Source organism: Budorcas taxicolor, chromosome 7 (assembly GCF_023091745.1).
Source record: "Budorcas taxicolor isolate Tak-1 chromosome 7, Takin1.1, whole genome shotgun sequence".
NCBI lineage: Eukaryota > Metazoa > Chordata > Mammalia > Artiodactyla > Bovidae > Budorcas > Budorcas taxicolor.
In genome coordinates this window covers 62,561,194-62,582,808 of record NC_068916.1, presented here as the reverse complement: position 1 = coordinate 62,582,808, position 21,615 = coordinate 62,561,194, and the positions used below count along the sequence as shown (strand labels likewise).

Genomic DNA, 21,615 nt, shown 5'->3' with positions numbered 1-21,615 from the left:
ACTTCTGCCCTTTACTTTCTAGGCAAAATACTAAAACAAATTATTTAAAATGTAAATTACCAAAACCTGCTGTGAAGTAGGTCACCAAGAAACATTACCAAATCTAACGTTCCCTTAACAGACTGTCAGCTGAGAACAGCAAACTTGAGTTGAATAAAAGAACAAAGAACTACCTACTTTTCTACCAGTTAGAAGAGGTACAAAAGCTTATATTAAAAGGATTTAACAACAAAAGTAACCTCTAGTTTGGATGAGAGACTGGAAGGCAGACAAGTCTTATATTATCACAATTTGCTTCAATTAATTTGCTCCAGATAAATGAAAGCACAAGTCATCAACGAGGCTACCAATCTGTGAAATAATTTTCATATTCCTATCCACTGGAACCCATTTGCCTGAAGTCAAGAGATTTTTTTTAAATATCTAAAGGGGAAACTAGCAAAAATTTCCCTCATTTAATGCACAAACTTTCAGTCTGATATTTACCTCAAGTAACAATTAGTGGACTCAAATTAACAGTTTAAATGTTGGTCATTAGTGTTTCAACATTTGATAACTTAAAATGTTACTAATTAACTGGTGTCTAAATGCAGGTAACTGTAATTGTTACAAGAAGGCAGGTTCCAGAACTTTCCTGGTGGTCCAGTGGTTAGGACTCCGAGATCCCAATGCAGGGGGCCCAGGTTCACTCCCTCCTCAGGGAACTAGATCCCACATGCCTCAACTAAGCCAGCACAGGCAAAAAAATTTTTTAATATATAAATTTTAAAAACAGTCAAGTTCCAAGGAAAATAATGTTCTACTCCAAGCTATCTGCCATTCAGGAAAACACCAACAAAGGTTAACAATCTGTTCATAAGATATTTTGATCCTGTATTTACTGCTACTTTCGGTTAAGAAATATGGAAATTACTGGGTAAATGGAAACACAAAACTGTTTCAAAGCTTTTTAATTTACTTCTAAAGATGTGAATCATGTGCTCCCTTTAGCAGCAAAATAAGGGCTTCCCTAGTGGCTCAGACAGTAAAGAATGTCTGAATGTGCAAGACCTGGGTTTGGGTTGGGAAGATCCCCTGGAGAAGGGAACGGCTACCAATCCAATTTTCTGGCCTGCAGAGTTCCATGGACAGAAGAGCCTGGCAGACCATGGGGTAGCAAAGAGTCGGACATGACTGAGCGACTTTCACTTCACTTAGCAGCAAAAAAATTCTTATATAAAGGTCAATTCTAAAAAGTGTCTGCACACACAAAATAGATTTTAAAAAGAGAAAGGAAAAGGTTGACAGTCATTTCAATGAAAATTAATTCAGAATAGCTAGCTCCAAAACTCATTGCAGCTTTAGCTCAAGTAGAGACATTTGTGATGCCAAATAATGATTCAGACCTGCAACACAGGAATATTTATTTCATTAAGCCAAGGAATAAACTAGCTTTGAAAAATCTCAAATGTAACTCTACTAGAAAAATTTACACTCAAGTTTTTCAAGGTGTCTTCTTTGCATATAACGGGAGCATCTACAGAATACTAAATAAATGTATGAAGACAAAAGCTTTTCACCCATAGAAGTTTACCTCAATCACCCCTAATTCATCCAGCTTAGGCTCCACAGAGGGTCAAGCCTGTACTGTAAGTGGGCACAAAGCTTTCCACTCCAATTTCAAAATTTCACTTACACATGCTGGCCAGACCTGAACCTCATCCTCATTTTTTTCAACTACATAAAACGAGGAAGTTAATCTTGTGGAAGGTCTTTCTCAAAACCTTGCTCCAATTAAAAAATGGAGGGAAAAAAAGATTCAAGATCTAATATCAGAGCCTAACTTCCTGCTGGTGATAACTTCCCATCCTCAGGCTGTAAGGATCGAATCCGAGGAGGAACACTGTCCAGGATCACCTGGACGTATTGATTTTATTCTACACTTTCCCCAAAAGCATTTTAGGGCAGCAAACCTGTAGGAAGATGTGCAGAAAGGAACCCTTTCTTACCCTTTGTCATAATCCCACGTCCAACCCTCTTCTCCCTGGAAACCCTGCAAGTGGCTCAAGTACAAATAAATGCCTCTGCAGTCGGTCTTCCGAGGCTGCGGTTGTCCCCAGGGACTAGAGCTCTGGGGGCAAAGATACCCTGTGGCCGCACAGAGCGCTGGAACAAAGAATGAAGCAGGTTCGGGGACTAGGAGTCAGAAGGCCTGGGTTCAAACAAACACCTGCCCCTCATGGCCTGTGTGCCTCTGACCGTGTCACTCCACCTCTGGGCCTTCGAGTCGGCTGTAAAAATAGGAAAATCACCGTACCTACCTCATCGGGGCGTTTCAGGAGTAAAGAAGAAACACACAAGTTGCTCCGCACAGTGCCTGGCACATAGTGAGGGCTTAGAAAAATGTTAGTTATTATCATCACTCAATACCCATGAACTCGCTGCCCCTTTACTCCCTGTAAAAAAATTCGAAAACCTAGGAGCAGCATTTCGGCTTCCAGTGTCGAAAAATTCTCACCGCACTTTCGTGCCTCACCTCCCCCCTCCCGCACCACCACCACCATCAAAGAAAAGCCTCCTCTGGTCTAGGAGGAGCCCCCACCAAAGGAGGAAGGCCTCGCTAGCGCGCGGGGAAAGCGAGCGGGAAAAGCTGACGATCCGGCCGCGCGGGGCCCCAGGCCCCCAAGATCACCCTGGGGCCCGGGCGGCGGCCGCGGCTCGCTCTCGCCCCGCGTGGCCGTTGGGCGCGGCACGCGCACGCGGCGGACGCGGACACGGCCACGCGCGCCGGGCCAGTGGGGGCGGGAGGCGGAGAGTCGCCGCGCGCCCGTGCGCCCGCCGCGCGCGCCTGCGGCCGTTGGGGAGGGGGGGGGACGGTGGGCGCGCCTGGCGCGGTCGCCGTTCGGACTTCTCCTCCCTCCCATCAGAGCCCCAGTTAGTCCGCGTCCTGGGGCCGCCCAGCCCCGCCCACGCGCCAGCTTACCTGCGCGGCTGAGCGGGAGAGGAACAAGCTCTGCTCCACGGCACGGCAAAAGGTAAAAAACCCCTCACGCAACTGCGTCCGCACACACGCGTGCTCCGTCGCCGGGCTATATAACGGTGACTCAGCCTAACTTGTTGCGGCCAGGTCGGCCAGGCTGGTGGCCAATCCCGACTGCGTCCTCTGGGCTCTTCGAGCAGCAATTGGGTACTGACTCAGGATGAAGGCGTGGCTCTTGATTGGCTTTAACTCATGCCTATGAGACTGTGAAGAGCTCGTTTCCCTAGTAACGAATTGGCACTGAGAGAGGCCAATAAGTGAAGGGTACGGTGTGAAGGCGGGAGGGAAGTTCTTTGATCGATGTCCATTGTAGCCAATAAATATGTGGGGCCATTCCCATTCGTTAAAACGTCTTCCCCTGGGCGGAGATCAGTTCTCCCTGCAGGAGCGGTTGCTCCACAAGGTGGGGCCCGTGTACTTTGGGGAAGTAAACCCCAAGCAACTAGGAGGTGGGCGCCAGGATGGCCAAGGAAGCCCCCGGCCAATCGCAGCGCGGGAAGGAGCTGATTGACGCGGGGGTTGGACAGCACCAAGGAGACCGATCCCCGGGTCGCCGTGCCCTTTGGGGCGGTTCTGAGGCTCTACTGGTCCCTGCTTCTGTCTCCTTTTTCCTTTCCTTTTTTGACTCATTGGGTGCGATCCCTGAGACCCCTGATCCCACCTTTTCCGCACAGTTTGATACCAGGGGAACCAGGTGATAAAGTTTCCCGTTGTTTGGTTGTTTTGTTTCTTTCTTATACCAACTTTATTTCCATGTGGCCGCCTAAGGGCACTTGGTGGCTCCCACCATTAGTCAGCACTATTGGACAACTATTCAGGGAAACCAGAGAGGAAAGTAACTCCCATTGTGTACCTAAGATCCTATTCTTTTTAAAAAAAAAAGTCTCGCGTGAAGAGCATTGAGTTTAAAGACGTATATTTCCACTTCGGCAAGTGCTGCTGCAGGTCACTCGTGCGCGTCCATCCAGAAACGGGAGTTTGTAAATTCTCCTAACGGCTTGGGCCTTCCTGCAACATCCAGGGCGTCACCACCATTGTCATTCAGATTTCCAATGCTGTGGCTGTGGGGGTTTATTTCTTCGGGTCGTTATGTCTTGACAAGGTAGCTTGTCAAACTCCTTTGTGAACACCCCGAAGCTTTCGCGAAACACTTCAGGCGCTAAGTGGTGCACCAGACTGGTCCTGTCCACGTCTCTTACTGATTTGTTGGGCCCTCTATTGGTCACCATGAGCGGTTTTATATGGAAACACAGGGTCACGCCTCGGTCCCGTTCTCCTTCCAGGCATGTGACCCTGCAGTAGGGGCTCGCGTTAAGTTTTGCAAATTTGGAAATGAAGCACGTGGAGCCTCTCTACTGGAGACAAGGGGGCGCGGACAGCAGCCGGTGAAGTCGGAGGTGCGGCCCCAGGAGCGAAGCGGGAGAATCCCTCTGGCTCCCTAAGCCCCATCTAGCATCGACTTGGCTCATTCACCATTTATTGGGCTCCAGCGGCTGGGATCAGAGACGATCGAGACTCTGTCCTTGCTGGCTGTCATCCATTCAACAAGCCCCGACGCCGCGCCGAGAGCTCCCCAAACTGGGGAACCGGTGTGTGGGGCTCTGGAGGCACCTGAGGGAACTCGGCTCAGGCAGAAGCTGCTAAAGGTTTTCTGGAGTAAGGAACCTACAGGATCGTGTTAACCTTGCTAAGAAATTTGAGCTTTATTCTGAGAGCGGTGGAGAGCCCCCGAAAGGTTTCTTAAGAGGGTGGACTAAGAATTTTGCATTTTACAAGACAACTTTCCAAATTGAAAAGCTAATGAGAGCTGGTTGGCAACCCTTAAAATTCACAGATTGGTAATTTAACCCAGTTGGCCTGAGATGGGGGGTCCAGGCTATTCTTGATCACATTTGGAGCAAATTTTAAGTGATACAGACAGTTCTTTTTGTAGGACTTTTGGCAGTCTGTTAAAATTGTGTTTTATTTCCCTTCTTGCTTGAAAGCCATGTGGCTTTACCAAGAGGCATGTACTTGGTGTTCATTACAGCACTGTCCACTTTGTTATGATATTTAAAAACTGAAAACATAACTACTCATGAATTTACAAACCGACTAACTGGTAATATAGCCATAATATAGACTACTGTACAGCAGTTTAAAAGAGAATGAGAAAAAACTAGAAGAGAATGAGGTCAAACTATACTGATATGAGCTGATCTCCAGTTGTTAATTGGATTAACTGACAAAAATCAAGTTGAACAAAATATACAATGAGTTCCAATTTATGTTAAAAATGAAAAACCAGAACTCTTGATTTCCCTGTGTTTAAATAGGTATGTAAGTGTGGAGGAAGTGGGGAAGGGATTTAAAACAAGTCATTCCCCTAGGTTGGGAGTGGCGAGGATAATGTTACTTGGAAGTGTTACAATGATACTGTTTTGCCCTATGGTTTTGTCTAATATGTCTGTAGGAAGAAAGGAAGGGGAAATAGATTACCAGAGAGAGAATGTGGATAAGACCCCTCAGGTGGCTGTGACTATATTCCACAGGAGAGAGCAAGTTGGCATCTTCCTGTGGTCATTTCTGTACTGGAATCATAAACCCTCAGGAGGCAGATGCTGGATACTTAGTAAATGTTCAGCGAATTATTTACCACCCTAGAAGTGTCTGGAGTGCTGGTTCTCAAGATGCGGGAGATTTTGCCCTCAGGAGACATGATCTTTTCACAACTACATAGAGGGGCTACTGGCATCTAACGGGTGCAAGCCAGGGAAGCCCAGGAGAGCCCTTTGATGAAGGCGGCCGAATTAATAGTGCCCAGGTGAGAAACTCTGATCTAATCATCTAAGGGAGAGTACCCACCCTCCTCGTCTTTCCACCGGTAAGCAAATTGTACAAACCCCTCAGAACATGACTTCACCCTGTTTTTTCTGCCAGTTCTCCCCAAAGCTCTGAGAAACAGGGTGGAAAGGAAACAGAGCAAGATCCTGTGGGACTCTTCAGGTACATATCCTTTCTATGTCCTATTTCATATTTTTGGGCGGAAAAAGACTTCAGCCTCCTTGACCCTCCTTGAGTTCCAAAGGGCTGGTTCAAATTGTTGCTAGTCAGGGAAGGGAGAAGATGCAGAGACAAAGGAGGAGCAATCAAGAAAGGATAGTGCAGCCTGTGGGTAGGGTCCCGGTTCCTCCTTAATATGCATAACAATATCTTGAGTTCTGCAGGAACTAAGGGCCCCACCCTGGAGGAGGATGGTGACTTAAGGCTGAGAGTCAAAATCCCTAGAACCATCCCATTACCTCATCACCAACCAGTCAGAAGAAAGTCACAGGGTTGGGGGAGGGTGGCCAAATGAGACCTAGATGGCAGACAAGACTAGACCTTGATCCTCAATCAGCAAATGAAATGACACACCCAGAGGCGCCATGACAGTTCAAAAGACCAAGGAGTAGGCATGGCCCAACTCCTGAAAATCTCCATCCTTCTCCAAAATAGATGGAATAATCCTCCCACTCATTAGCATATGAAATTACCCAGACTATAAAAACTATCCACGCCACATTTCAAGCCGATACTCACCCACTGTAATGGCCCACACTGTCTCTGGAGTGTGCTTCTCTCTGAATCTGAATAAATCCACTGCTTACCTATCACTTTATCTCTCACTGAATTCTTTCTGCAATGAGACTTCAAGAACCTGAGCTTCATTAGGTCCTAAAACCAGGTACCATGGGTTTTGGCTGGATTCAAGTCCCAAGCTGAGGTAAACAGTTTCACCCTCACCCCAAATTTTACCAGTAAAAACCTCACACTGAAAACAGTCAGGGAGTTTGGGGTTTTTTTTTAACCTGACTCACCCATTCCCCATGCATGGCCCTCTGATGAAAGTGAAAGAGGAGAGCAAAAAAGTTGGCTTAAAGCTCAACATTCAGAAAACGAAGATCATGGCATCCAGTCCCATCACTTCATGGGAAATAGATGGGGAAACAGTGGAAACAGTGTCAGACTTTATTTTGGGGGGCTCCCAAATCACTGCAGATGGTGATTGCAGCCATGAAATTAAAAGACACTTACTCCTTGGAGGAGTACAACCTAGATAGTATATTGAAAAGCAGAGACATTATTTTGCCGACTAAGGTCCGTCTAGTCAAGGCTGTGGTTTTTCCTGTGGTCACGTAAGGATGTAAGAGTTGGACTGTGAAGAAGGCTGAGCGCTGAAGAATTGATGCTTTTGAACTGTGGTGTTGGAGAAGACTCTTGAGAGTCCCTTGGACTGCAAGGAGATCCAACCAGTCCATTCTGAAGGAGATCAGCCCTGGGTGTTCTTTGGAAGGAATGATGCTAAAGCTGAAACTCCAGTACTTTGGCCACCTGATGCGAAGAGTTGACTCATTGGAAAAGACTCTGATGCTGGGAGGGATAGGGGGCAGGAGGAGAAGGGGACGACAGAGGATGAGATGGCTGGATGGCATCACGGACTCGATGGACGTGAGTCTGAGTGAACTCCGGGAGATGGTGATGGTCAGGGAGGCCTGGCGTGCTGCGATTCATGGGGTCGCAAAGAGTCAGTCGGACACGACTAAGCGACTGAACTGAACTGAACTGCTCCAAACTTCAACATTTCAGATTGTTTAGCCTCACTGTGCATCTGGCACATGAACTTCTATTTATTAAGAGTAACAGAAAGATGCATGGTCAAGACCCCAGAAAGTACAGGTTTGTGGAGAGAATGGAAGGGTGGTGTACTAGGTAAGGAATGCTCTTAAGAATATCATCAGAATGAGTATCTCCAAGACGTGTGGTCCAGTGGCTATGGCCCTGAGCTCCCAATGCAGGGGGCCTGGGCACATGACACAGCTAAAAATCTGCAGGCCACACTAGAGATCCTGCATGTCACAACAAAGACTGAAGTGTATTGCAACTAAGACCTGGTGCAATGTTTTTAAAAAACTGAATCAGCATTTCCCAAACATAGCTAATTACTCAGAAACGGTGATTAACTACTTGCAGTAGAAATAGGAAACACCTAAATATGGAATTTATGAGACTAGGTGGATAAAATACAACCATACGATGCACTCTTACAGTGGACTGTCCAGCAGCCATAGAGAAAATGAAGCAGATCTGTGTATATGGTTATAAAGATCTCCAAGAGATGTAGGTGAAGACAGGAAGAAAAAGGTGGCAGGGGACCATTATTTAGGGGACAATTATTTCTATTAAGATATTCTGTATTGCTATAGTTATCCATGTACAATCCTGAATGGTTTTGCTGTACATGCACAGGTAATATCTTGAAAGTGGAGTCATAAGAAACTGTTAATGGTTGCTAACAGGGAGATGAAATTGGGCCAGGGTGGGAGAAAGGCTTAGTTTTCATTCATTCAAAGTACCCTTTGGTACTTTATAATACTGGAGTGGGTAGCCATTCTCTTCTCCAGAGGATCTTCCTGTCTCAGGGATTGAACCCAGGTCTCCTGCATTACAGGTGGATTCTTTACATCTGAGGGACCAGGAAAGCCCTAATTTTTTTTAAACATGTGCATGTATTTTTCAAAAATTCAATGTTAAGTATGGATTTTACTGAACATTGATATGAGGAACCTCATAACAGTGATATGAGGAACTACACATATGAAAACTTTGATCTTTAAAACAAACAGGATGGAATACTCTACATTACCCCTTTAGGTATACAAGGTGTTTGGGAAATGAGACACTAAAGTTTTAATTTGCCTCCCTCCCAGATTGCTAACCTCTTTTCCTTTTTCCCCTTACCTTACAAAAATCATACGAAGATCCCAAAGACCCTTCACTAGCTTATAAATGCATGCCTAACTGAATCCCTGTCTCTTTTGTTACTGACTGACTGCAGACACATCACATCTTCAGATTGTGACCATGAGCCAGGCATCCTGCTAATGTTCTCTATAAAAATCATCTCATTTAGTAGTCACAACAACCCTATCTCAGAAACAGGCTCAGTGAGAGTAAGCAACTGGCCCAAGGTCACACACCGAGGGCTAGAAACTAGGACTCTCTGACTTCAAGTCCATGTTCTTTTACCCACTTGTGAGTACTGCCCAGGGAAGGACAATACAGCAGCCACAGGTAGAGAAAGGAGGCAGGATCTCCTCAGAAACCCCTGAGAGGCAGGGATTTTCTTTCCTTTTCTCAGGCAAGGCACCAGGTATTGCTGTGTAGACAGAGTTGAATCCACAGCAAATCCCTGTAAGCTACAGCCAAAGCTTTTTGCAAAAAGAGCACACTCTGGTACCATCTATAGACTTCCGTGTCCTCGCTTCCTGTGGCTTCAAAGAGGGACCAAATCTTGGAAATGCAAATAACATAGCATGTATCGAGCACCTACTGTGTGATAGGCATGGTGCTCTAGGCACCATGTTTGAGCTGCTCCTCACAAAGGTGTTAAGAAATCACCTTCCGAGTCAGCGGACTAGTGTTCAATCCTTGGTTAGGAAACTAAGATCCCACATCCCACAGAACAACTAAGGCCACGAGCCAAAACTAAAGTGCCCGTATGCCACAACTAAGACCCATCACAGCCATAAATAAATAAATACTTTCTAAAAATGTTGACCAGGGTGTGGGAAAAGAGTTACTTTCATATACTATTAGTAGAAATATAAGGTAGCATAACCATTCTGAGGGCTATTTCAAAGCAACTGTTAAAATCCACTGGGGATGGGGTAGGGATGGATTGGAAGTCTGAGATTAGCAAATGCAAACTATTAAGTATGTACAACTGAGTCACTTTGCTGTACCATAAACTATACTGCATAAAATAAATTTTTTTTAAAATTCATAGCCCTATAACTCAGAAGTTCTACTTTTCTACAACTACTCTGAAGAAACACTACCACATGTATACAGTGAGCAAAGATGTTCATTACAGTATTGTTTGTAATACTGAAAAATAATCTAGACATCTCTCAATAAGGGAATATCTAAATTTATAATAATAAATACATACTAGAGGATTTTATGCAGTGATTTTAAAGATTGAGCTAGTTTATGTATATATGTGCATTTGTATTCACAATATTCATATTTTAAGTATATGCTGCAATAATATATAGCATAAATCTCAAGAGGATATTAATAAAAAAAGAGCATCTCACAAATTATGTATAGTATGTCATGTATGCTTAAAAAATACCAAAACTTAGAGCTTCCCTGGTGTTCCAGTGGTTAAGAATCCATCTGCCAGCTCACAGAACATAGGTTTGATCCCCGGTCTGGGAACTAAGATCCCACATGCTGCACGGCAGCTAAGCCCATGCACCACAACTACTGAAGCCTGTGCACTCTAGAACCTGTGGTCTGCAACAAGAGAAGCCACAGCAATGAGTAGTCCCTACTCTCTGCAACTAGAGAAAGCCCATGCACAGCAACAAAGAGCCCACGCACTGCCACAAAGACTCAGTGCAGCCATAAATAAACAAAATACCAACGACTATTATTTGCATGTGTTTATCAGTGTTTGTAAATGCATAGGAAACTATCTGGAAAGATGTGCAGCAATCTGATCAGTTACTAACTCTATGGAGAACAGTGACCTAAGAATTTGAAGGAGACTTTCACTTTATCTGTATTATTTTTCAATTTGTTTTACATTAAGAAACTTTTCCTATAATATGTAATTTTAAAATTAGCTTGTCATAACTCTAAGAGGAGGTTTTGAGTGCTTTTATGTACCAGGCACTAAACTGATCATTTTATGAGCCCTGTCTTTTTTCTCACAACAGCACTATGAATACAGGTCAAATTATTAATATTATCTTTATTTTAGAGGAAAAGAAACTGAGATTTGGAGAGGTTAATTGTCCAAAACAGCCAGGAATTGAACACAGGTTTGTCTGGACTGTCTCATGGAACACAGCTTTAAATCCTAGAAGCCTACAGTAGTTTGGCAGAGAATAAAGGAACAAGCTCAAATACTTTGGCCACCTGATGCGAAGAGCCAACTCAATAGAAAAGACCCTGATGCTGGGAAATATTGAAGGCAGGAGAAGAGCATGACAGAGGATGAGATGCTTGGATGGCGTCACTGACTTGATGGACATGAGTTTGACCAAGCTCTGGAAGATGGTGAAGGACGGCGAAGGCTGGCGTGCTGCAGTCCATGGGGTCACAAAGAGTCATACACGACTGAGGGACTGAACAACAACAACAACAAAGGGACAAAGGGAGGGTGTCTGACAAACATCCTCTTTACTTTTGGCCACAGTGCTCAGAGTCCACTCAAGCATGCTGGGGACTGTGGTGGCCCAGAGAGTTTGTTCCTTGTCTAAAGAGTCCCCAGCAGTCATCAGTTCAGTTCAGTTCAGTTGCTCAGTCGTGTCCGACTCTTTGTGACCCTGTGGACTGCAGCACACCAGGCCTCCCTGTCCATCGCCAACTCCCAGAGTTTACTCAAACTCATGTCCATTGAGTTGGTGATGCCATCCAACCATCTCATCCTCTGTAATCCCCTTCTCCTCCTGCCTTCAATCTTTCCCAGCATCAGGGTCTTTTCAAATGAGTCAGTTCTTCCCATCAGGTGGGGAAAGTATTGGAGTTTCAGCTTAACATCAGTCCTTCCAATGAACATCCGGGACTGATCTCCTTCAGGATGGACTGGTTGGATCTCCTTGCAGTCCAAGGGACTCTCAAGAGTCTTCTCCAACACTACAGTTCAAAAGCATCAATTCTTCGGTGCTCAGGTTTCTTTATAGTCCAGCTCTCACATCCATATATGACTACTGGAAAAACCATAGCTTTGACTAGATGGACCTTTGTTGACAAAGTAATGTCTCTGCTTTCGAATATGCTGTCTAGGTTTGGTCATAACTTTTCCTCCAAGGAGCAAGTGTCTTTTAATTTCATGGCTGCAGTCACCGTCTGCAGTGATTTTGGAGTTAGCAGTCATCAGGGCGATGAAATTGGGTCAGGTGGGAGAAAGGCTTAGTTTTCATTCATTCAAAGTACCCTTTGGTACTTTGTAATACTGGAGTGGGTAGCCATTCCCTTCTGCCAGGGATCTTCCCGACTCAGTGTTATTTTCTGATCCTATGGTTTCTCCTCTTTCCTGGTTCCTGGCAGGACTATACTTTCCTGTCCCCTTCATTGTTTATTTTTTGAAATGTTTATTTATTTGGCTGTGTTGGATTTTAGTTGTGGAACTCAAGATCTTTGTTGGGTCTTGCAGGATCTTTCATTGTGGCATTGGGACTCTAGTTGTAGCCTGAGAGCTCAGTAGTTGCTGAACACAGGCTTAGTTCCCCTGCAGCATGTGAGATCTTAGTTCACCGACCAGGGATTGAACCATGTCCCCTGCATTGCAAGGCAGATGCTTAACCACCGGACCACCAGGGAAGTCCCTTCCTGTTCCCTTTAAAGATAGACATGACCATGCACTTTGCTTTGACCAAAACAATGTGAGCAGAATTGACCCAGATATCTTCCAGGCAGAGAAGTCTTTGGAGCTGGTGATCGTTTGCCAAGGTCTTCCCTACCCACACTCATCCCAGTATTCAGTGCTGTCCCATATGGATAATCCCCATCGACCTTGATCTCTGGGCAACAACAATTGGCACAGAGCCATTCCTCCAAGGTTCCCAATCCTCTGATGGGCAAAATGCATGAGCAAGAAAGAAATCTGTGCTTCAAGCCTTTGAGGTTTGGGGAATGTTTGTTATTATTAATACCACAGCATTACCTGGCCTATCCTGCCAATTACAGATAGGTTTCCAGATCTTCCAGTTTTTCAGGAGATACTCAAATCTGGGTCATCATATGACATCACTCTGTTCTTTTTTTTTTTCTTAATGCTTTATTAATGGTATACAACTGTTTTGCTCTCACTTTAGAAAATGCAGTGAAATATTCTAGGACTATAACTGAATTTATTCTTGTTTAAAACTTTTTTTGGAATTTTAGTTGTTTTAAAATGTGTCCCTTGGGCTTCCCTGGTGGTCCAGTGGTTAAGAATCCACCTGCCAATGTAGGGGACATGGGTTCCATCCCTGACCTGGGAACTAAGATCCCATATGTGGCAGAGCAACTAAGCTCGTGTGCCACAACTACTGAGCCCAAGCACCCGGAGCCTGTCTGCAACAAGAGGAGCAACTGCCATGAGAAGCTCTCGCACCACAATCAGAGAGTAGCCCCTGCTCACTGCAACTGAAGAAAGCCCACGCACAGTAACAAAGACCTAGCACAGCGCCCCACCCCCACCCCCAAAAAAAGAAAAAATGCTTCTCAGTGCTCGTAACAAAGAAGCAACTAATTTTACATGCCATTCTACAAGTAGATTTTTTTTTTTTAAGTAGATTTGTTTTTGTGGTAAAATACACAGAACATAAAATTTACCAATATGACCATTTTAAAATTTGTAATCCAGTAGCATGAAGCACATTCACAATGTTGTTCCACCACACTCAGTGTTCTTAAATGTGGTCAGCTACTCCAAAAATGTTTTGAACACTTTTGGAACTGAATAAAATATGTCTACAGGCCAGATTGAGTCAGTTTGAAACTTTGCCAGATGCTAGGCTCCCCCTCCCAAGCCTGCAGCCCAAGCTGCCTTGGCTTTGTACCCCCTCTCTTCTCACACCTGGGCTTCTCTGCAGGCCCTTTCAGCTCAGAACCTTTCAAGTGTTCCTCAGTGGATAAAGCAATGAAGCAGCTAGTGCATACCTTTATTATAACACAGAAAATAGACACTTGGTCTAATAGAGGGAGTAAACAGCAGCTACAAAAGTCTCTCTTTGCAAAGCTTAACCCACAGCGTAGGGCTTCCGTGGTAGCTCAGCTGGTCAAGAATCTGCCTGCAATGCAGGAGACCCCAGTTCTATCCCTGGATTGGGAAGATCCCCTGGAAAAGGGAAAGGCTACCCACTCTAGTATTCTGGCCTGTAGACTGGTGGGCAAAGAGTTGGACACAACTGAGCAACTTTAACAGACACAGACAAACCCCAGCATCTGCCATAGGGTCACTACAGTAGGTGGAGTTTAGAGGTAGGGTATTCCTGGAAGAAAGCACCAATTAATGTCTGAGAACCCACCCTCCACTCAGTTCAGTTCCGTCGCTCAGTTGTGTCCAACTCTGTGACCCCATGAACCATAGCATGCCAGGCTTCCCTGTCCATCACCAACTCCCAGAGTCCACCCAAACTCATATCCATTGAGTCAATGCTGCCATCCAGCCATCGCATCCTCTGTCGTCCCCTTCTCCTCCCACCTTCAACCCTCCCCAGCATCAGAGTCTTTTCTAGTGAGTCAGTTCGTATCAGGTGGCTAAAGTATTGGAGTTTCAGCTTCAACATCAGTCCTTCCAATGAACACCCAGGACTGATCTCCTTTAAGATGGACTGGTTGGATCTCCTTGCAGTCCAAGGGACTCTCAAGAGTCTTCTCCAACACCACAGTTCAAAAGCATCAATTCTTCGGTGCTCAGCATTCTTTATAGTCCAACTCTCACATCCATACACGACCACTGGAAAAATCATAGCCTTTGCTAGATGGACCTTTGTTAACAAAGTAATGTCTCTGCTTTTTAATATGCTGTCTAGGTTGGTCATAACTTTCCTTCCAAGGAATAAGCGTCTTTTAATTTCATGGCTACAGTCACCACCTGCAGTTATTTTGGAGCCCAGAAAAATAAAGTCAGCCACTGTTTCCACTATTTCCCCATCCATTTGCCATAAAGTGATGGGACCGGATGCCATGATCTTAGTTTTCTGAATGTTGAGTTTTAAGCCAACTATTTCACTCTCCTCTTTCACTTTCATCAAGAGGCTCTTTAGTTCTTCTTCACTTTAAGACATAAGGGTGGTGTCATCTGCATATCTGAGGTTATTGATATTTCTCCTTGAAATCTTGGCAATCTTGATTCCACTCACCACTACACGTGACTATAGTCTATACATTCCTATCCTCCCAACAGTCAGAAAGGGCCCACTTCCCAGGCTCACTGGCTTGTGATGAAGTGACTTACCCAAGTTGACAAGGCTAGTAATGAGATTACTGGACAGTCCTGAAGTCTGCTTTTTAAAAATATTTTTCCCTGTGATCTTTTAATACATTTTCCTTATAGAAAATATGGCAAGGGCTTCCCTGGTGGTCCACGGGTTAAGAATTTGCCTGCCAACGGAGGGGACAAGGTTTGATCCTGGTCCTGGAAGATTCCGCATGCTGCAGGGCAACTAAGACTATACACACAACTACTGAGCCTGAGCTCTAGAGCCTGTGAGCCACACCAACTTAAGCCACCACAGTGAGAAGCCTGCATAACACAACTAGAGTAGCCTCCACTTGCTGCAACTAGAGAAAGCCCAGGCAGCAAAGACCCAGCACAGCCAAAACCAAGAAAAATTTTAAAAATTAAAATGTGACAAAAGAAAGTTTCAAAAAGGAAATTAAAATTGCCTATAATATTGGAAAGGATAAGAGTGATACACAGAATATCACTGAATCACACAAAAAAAGAATTCTACTTTTTGAAATTTAGTAATGATATCTTTTTACCAGTTTCTCTAATGTCCTATAGACAAATAGGAAAAGGAGTAAGTCAAGGCTGTATATTGTCACCCTGCTTATTTAACTTATATACAGAGTACATCATGAGAAACGCTGGGCTGGAAGAAGCACAAGCTGGAATCAAGATTGCTGGGAGAAATATCAATAACCTCAGATATGCAGATGACACCACCCTTATGGCAGAAACTGAAGAGGAACTAAAAAGCCTCTTGATGAAAGTGAAAGAGGAGAGTGAAAAAGTTGGCTTAAAGCTCAACATTCAGAAAACTAAGATCACGGCATCTGGTCCCATCACTTCATGGGAAATAGATGGGGAAATAGTGGAAACAGTGGCTGACTTTATTTTTGGGGGCTCCAAAATCACTGCAGATGGTGACTGCAGCTATGAAATTAAAAGGCGCTTACTCCTTGAAAGGAAAGTTAAGACCAACCTAGACAGCATATTCAAAAGCAGAGACATTACTCTGCCAACAAAGGTCCATCTAGTAAAGGCTATTGTTTTTCCAGTGGTCGTGTATGGATGTGAGAGTTGGACTGTGAAGAAACCTGAGCGCTGAAGAATTGATGCTTTTGAACTGTGGTGTTGGAGAAGACTCTTGAGAGTCCCTTGGACTGCAAGGAGATCCAACCAGTCCATCCCAAAGGAGATCAGTCCTAGGTGTTTTTTGGAAGGAATGATGCTGAAGCTGAAACTCCAATACTTTGGCCATGTCATGCGAAGAGTTGACTCACTGGAAAAGATTCTGATGCTGGAAGTGATTGGGGGCAGGAGGAGAAGGGGACGACAGAGGATGAGATGGCTGGATGGCATCACCGACTCGATGGATGTGTGTTTGAGTGAACTCTGGGAGTTGGTGATGGACAGGGAGGCCTGGCGTGCTGCAATTCATGGGGTCGCAAAGAGTCGGACACGACTGAGTGACTGAACTGAAATGAACTGAACTGATAGATTGCCGGGGTCCAGCCCCGGTGGATCCAGGGTGATTCGAAGGTGGGGACGGAGTCGGCGTCTTTGGAAAAATACATATTTAATCACAGATATAGAGGGATTAGAAATGGATAGTGTAGTAGGAAGATTAGTGGAGAAAAAGAGGCTGAATAACTTGGATTACGTGGAATAGCATCCATGCTCCAGATGGGAATTCAGCCAGAAAAACGGGAGCAAGAAAGAAGCGACATGGGGGAATCAGTCTTTCCGGAAACTGATCCAATTTCTTTATTTTTGGGTTTGCTTATATACCTTTTGTTACACATAGGGATGAATACAGAGTCACGCGGGCGTCAGCAGTCCTGACCTTTATCAAAATCAGATGCTTCACATAAATGTATAAAAAAAAGGTCTTAGGGATATTACATCATCTTCTGGCCATGAGTGAGACCTGCTGACATTTTATGATCCTTTCTTTCTGATAACCAAAAAACTTATTTCTTCCAAGGGTGTTTTTTCTTAAACCAGGCACCACCCTCCAAATAAAGTTACATTCCTATAGGGTGAGGGTGTAGTGAGTTACAATTAAGAAAGGAATTTAACCCAAGGTTAACATGATTAATCTTAAAGGTTAATACTTATTTCTCCTATATGCTTAAAGGTTAATACTTATTTCTCCTATATGTTAGTTATATTCATTATAAGGGTAGGGAACATGGAGATTTAACAGCAAACATCAGCCCAACAAATGAAAATCCTTTCACCAATGCTCCCCTTAAGATCTATTTAGTCTTAAGATATGATAAAGTTACATTTTTACATAGCAAGGACACAGTGATTTATAACAAAGTACAGTGATCTATTACAAAAGAGAAAATCCATTAACTCAAAAAGTCTAGTATTGCTAACATCAAAAACTACTGTATTTCCTTTGCTATATTCCAAATACATTGATTAATATATTCCCAGGTGCCTAAGGATATGGAGGCCTGGTGGCAATCATTGACTCAACAAGAAGAAAAAGCCCTATGCTAATTAAGACTCTCAAAATACTCCAAAACTCTCTGTGCTGTTTATGGTTAAGAGGTAGTAAACAATCATGTGCCTAGTGGCAGCAGTATGGATAATCCTGTCACACAAGCTAGTCTGTCAGCAGAGAGGTTTGACCTGAGACACCCTTGTCCCACCCAGAGCAGGGAATTAGCAGCAATTATTGACACAACAAATGAAGAACCCTTCACCAATAGAATTCCTAACCAACCCATTATACTAATAATTTCCAACTCCCCAAAAGAATTTGCCTTTAGTAAGTCTAAAACATCTCGTGCCTCTCAGGTTGGGAGGCTGTAATCAATCACATGTGGCCGGACGAACCTATACAGGTGGGCTAGATAACCTTCAGAGGAGTACGTAAGCTGGAACACTCTTGTCACGCCCAGGAATTTTTATTGCCTTGGAGCTGCACGTTTACTCCTTCTCTGAGAGAAACAGTTATGGGGGAGAGCCCCCCGTAAAGTCAGAGGTGTAGGTGAGAGCATAAAACAGACTCTGGTTTTGGGGTTAGATGCTCAGGAACAGGGGGTTTCCTGAGGCTTGATCACGCCTTTGCGTATGCCAAGCCTCCTTCCTCATGACCTTTGCCATGGGCGGAGTTCCTCACGCTGGCCCCCGGCAACAGATATCTAATAACAATGTATGAGATACAAAATTTTGAATATATTTGTGTGGGATATAAGATCAATATAAATTAATGTAAATAGAAATCTATTTAAATCATTAATGACATCATCCAAGATGCTCCTATTGTTATTTTTTCTGCAATTGATAAAATATTTTCAGAGAAATGGCTGACCATTCCAGCATTCTTGCCTGGAGAATTTCATGACAGGAGCCTGGGATTTCAGAGTCAGACATGATTGAGCAACTAACATGAGTAAAGAGGGACTGGCCACTGGGAAGTAAAGAGAACTTGAAAGAATACAGGAGTAGCAGATTTGGGGCACAGCCACTAGCCATAGGGTTAAAATAGTACAATGGTTGTGCCCAATGAAGAATCCTGCACCCCACACACCCAGGCTAAGATCCAGCCCTTGTGAATGGCAGAGGAGTGGCTATGGTACCATGCTGGTGGAATTTGCTAGAAATTCACCGTATAGGCTGGAAAACTATCCACTAGGATGCTGGAGAAAGCTATTCATAGAAAATCCTCTCACCCCAGTTACTGTATGAAAGCACATAAGCAGGGTAGGTCCTGGGGGAAGCTGCTGGCTGCTAGGTCCTGCTGGTCCCTTACACAGCAGGAGCCTGGTGCTGGGGAAGTCATCCTCAGAAGCTAAACAGAGACCAATTACCCTCTCATTCTGCAAGAGCCTGGAGAATGAGCACACCAGAATCAGAAAGGAAAACCTTTTCTCCTCCACTGTCTTTCCAGGGTCTTTATTGGCAATGCTTAATATCGTGCCATTAGGCAATAAAACAATGTTTAAATGGTTCAGATTTTCACAAGCAGGCAAAAAGGTTGAATTGGAACTGAGACAATAAATCAACAACCAGCACTTTCTCAAAAGGGTTTCATGTATGTACTGAAACTATAGTTTGGTACTTCTCTGGCAGTCCAGTTTCTAAGACTCTGTGGTTCCACTGCAGGGGGCACAGATTCGATCCCTGGTCAGAAAACTAAGATCCTGAATGCTGTGCAGCATAGCAGAAAAAACAGAAAATGTCTATAGTTTGTTCAGCGTGGTTCCCCAAAACCAGAAGGAGGAAGGAGACTATAAGTACACCTGGAAACTAAGGGACAGTATATCTAAGGAAAGGACTAGAAATCTGAGTTTTTAATAAGCTCTCCAAGCAGCTTGACTGATGAGAGAACTTTGACACTACTAACTTGGACGGTGGAGCCCCTTGGATATTACAAGGATAGAACCAGCCTGGTACTCTGTGTGTGTGTGTGTGTGTGTGTGTGTGTGTGTGTGTGTGAAGTCCTGGGTCTTGGCACACCTCTTTGTAAGATACTAGAACTGCTTTGCCTCTGTGTGTCTTCACTCATGGATATGGGTATCATGTCTTTGTAGCTTGTTTCCCCATCTCTTTCTGTGCCTGCCTCTCAGTCTAAATATCTCGGCCTCCCAAAGCATGCCCTCTAACACCTTTCAACTTTAATACTTATTTGACTGTGGACACTTGGTGGACTTACAGTCCATGGGTTGCAAAGAGGTTAGACAGGACTGAGCGCACACATCCTCTCCTTGCAAAGCAGGTTCTTAACCACTGGACCACCAGGGACGTCCCCCTTTCAACTTTCACATGCTGTTCTGTCTCCTTCCTCCCCAGTGGGTCCATCTTCCATCTTGAGATGAAGCAAGACTTCCTCCTCTGCAAGCCTCCTCTCTTCATGAACCGTCCCCATCCCCTCCCATCTGAGCGAGAGATCCTTTCATGGCTCCAAAGGCACAAGCTCCTTTAACACTTGTATTGTCCTGCATCATCCTCTTGCTTCCCTGGCTCCCTGCTAGGCTGTCTTTTCCATTACTGCATCTTGGATGCCTAGCATAGTGCCGCCCCACGGTTGGCAATCAGCAAATACTAAATAAGTAACTGAGATTATCCCTCTAGGGAGGGACGGGGGTGGGGTGGAGGCTGTGTCTGGCCTGTTCACAGCGGGGGGCCCAGTCTTCCCAGCCCCTAATATCAGCCTGACACTGAGCAGGAGTTCCAAAAATGACCAACCAGCCAGGCAAGCTAGCCGAGCTGTCCCTCCCACCGCCTAGCGCAGACGTGGCTGGCGTCCAAGGACCCCGTCCTGGGCGGAAGTCAGCGGAGTGGCCAATGGCCTTCAGGTGGCTGCCCGCCCACAAGGCCGGAGGGGGCGGGGCCGGGACCGGAGGGGGCGGGGCCGGGACCAGAGGGCGGCTCCTGCGGCGTGCACACCCGGAAGCGCGGCCGCGTCAGCGCTCAGAGCCGGTGGAGGCTAGTCACCGCCGCGGCCACCACCTCCTCCTCAATCATGCCGGTAAGTGGTCGCGCCGTCCCCGCCCCGCGCAGACCCGCGGCCTCCGGCTTGCTCGGCTGCACCGCCGTTGGGTCAGACGTCCCTCTTCAAGGGGTCTGGCAGCGGCCGGAACTGTCGCCTCACTTCTTGCCCCTCCCACCTAGCTCCCCACAGCTTCTGCGACCCTCCAGAAAATCGGATCCCCAAAAGAATTTTATCTGGGAGTCAGGCTTCAGCATATGGAAGCTCCTAACCTTCATGCGATTACAAGCCTAAACCTTTCATGCATAGACGGGGAAACTGAGACCACCCCAACAGGGGCAGGGAGTCGCAGAGATCACACAGGTGGCTATCAGGAACGGGGATGGCTGGTCTCTGCGTGTCCCACCTGGATGTCTCTTCCGGCAGAGCTGGCCTGAAAGAGGGGTTTGCGGTGGCTTTTGCCTCCCATATAGGACAGGTGTTCAGAGATCTGTGTTTTTCTTCGCTTCCCCTGGCCACTTTTGAGTTTCAGGTTGAGCCATAATGAATGGAAAGAGTGCTTTCACCCTTTCCTACCGGTCACTTTATGAACCTGAAGCCATGGGCTCCAGAGAGGTTCGGGGTCCTGCCCAAAGTCACCAGTTGCTCAGTGGCAGAGTTTGGGATGGGCAGAGCAGGTCTTAGGGCACCTTTGCGACTGACTCAGTCTCATGGTCTCATTTTGTAGGTAAAAATTTAAGGCCTTTTTCAGATTACAAAAAAAAGGTCCACTGATTTATTCAGGGTGGTGTTGAGAAATGGGTGTGCTCAGATTAAGCCCCTTATCTTCAGGGTCCAAGTCTCTCCTGGTCTCACATGATGATTGCTCAGTAAAAGTAGTCGTGCTGGCTTGGGAGGAAGTTCTGTTCCTGATCTGATCTCGGGGCTTCTGGCTGGTGTCTTGTGGTGCTTAACACTTTTCCCCAGGGTTGCCTGGTTTTATGGCTCTGCTCCAAGTGGGTACCCAGAGGTATCCCACAGATGCCCTGTGTCTTAGCAGCCTAGCTTTGGGGAGCTGACAGGTGAGCTAGAGACTCCTCCGGGCCAGGTCACAAACATCTCAAGTGTCATTCCCCTTGGGTCTTGCCAGGCACCTTGAGACAAATCCTCAGGCAACCCAAAGTATGAACAAAG

The 21,615-nt window shown here is 45.4% G+C and overlaps 1 protein-coding gene and 1 long non-coding RNA gene across 2 annotated transcripts in view; one reads left to right on the top strand and one right to left on the bottom strand.

Moving 5' to 3' along the window:
• G3BP1 (G3BP stress granule assembly factor 1) overlaps window positions 1-3,054 on the bottom strand; it is a 28,994-nt gene extending 25,940 nt beyond the window's left edge. Inside the window, exon 1 of the mRNA XM_052642516.1 lies at window positions 2,963-3,054. The gene's annotated coding sequence lies outside the window, so the exon portion shown is untranslated. The remainder of the gene's footprint in view (window positions 1-2,962) is intronic.
• Window positions 2,819-21,615, top strand: part of LOC128050308 (uncharacterized) — a 32,146-nt gene continuing 13,349 nt past the window's right edge. The window contains exon 1 of the long non-coding RNA XR_008199671.1: window positions 2,819-3,014. This is a non-coding gene — a long non-coding RNA (uncharacterized LOC128050308). The remainder of the gene's footprint in view (window positions 3,015-21,615) is intronic.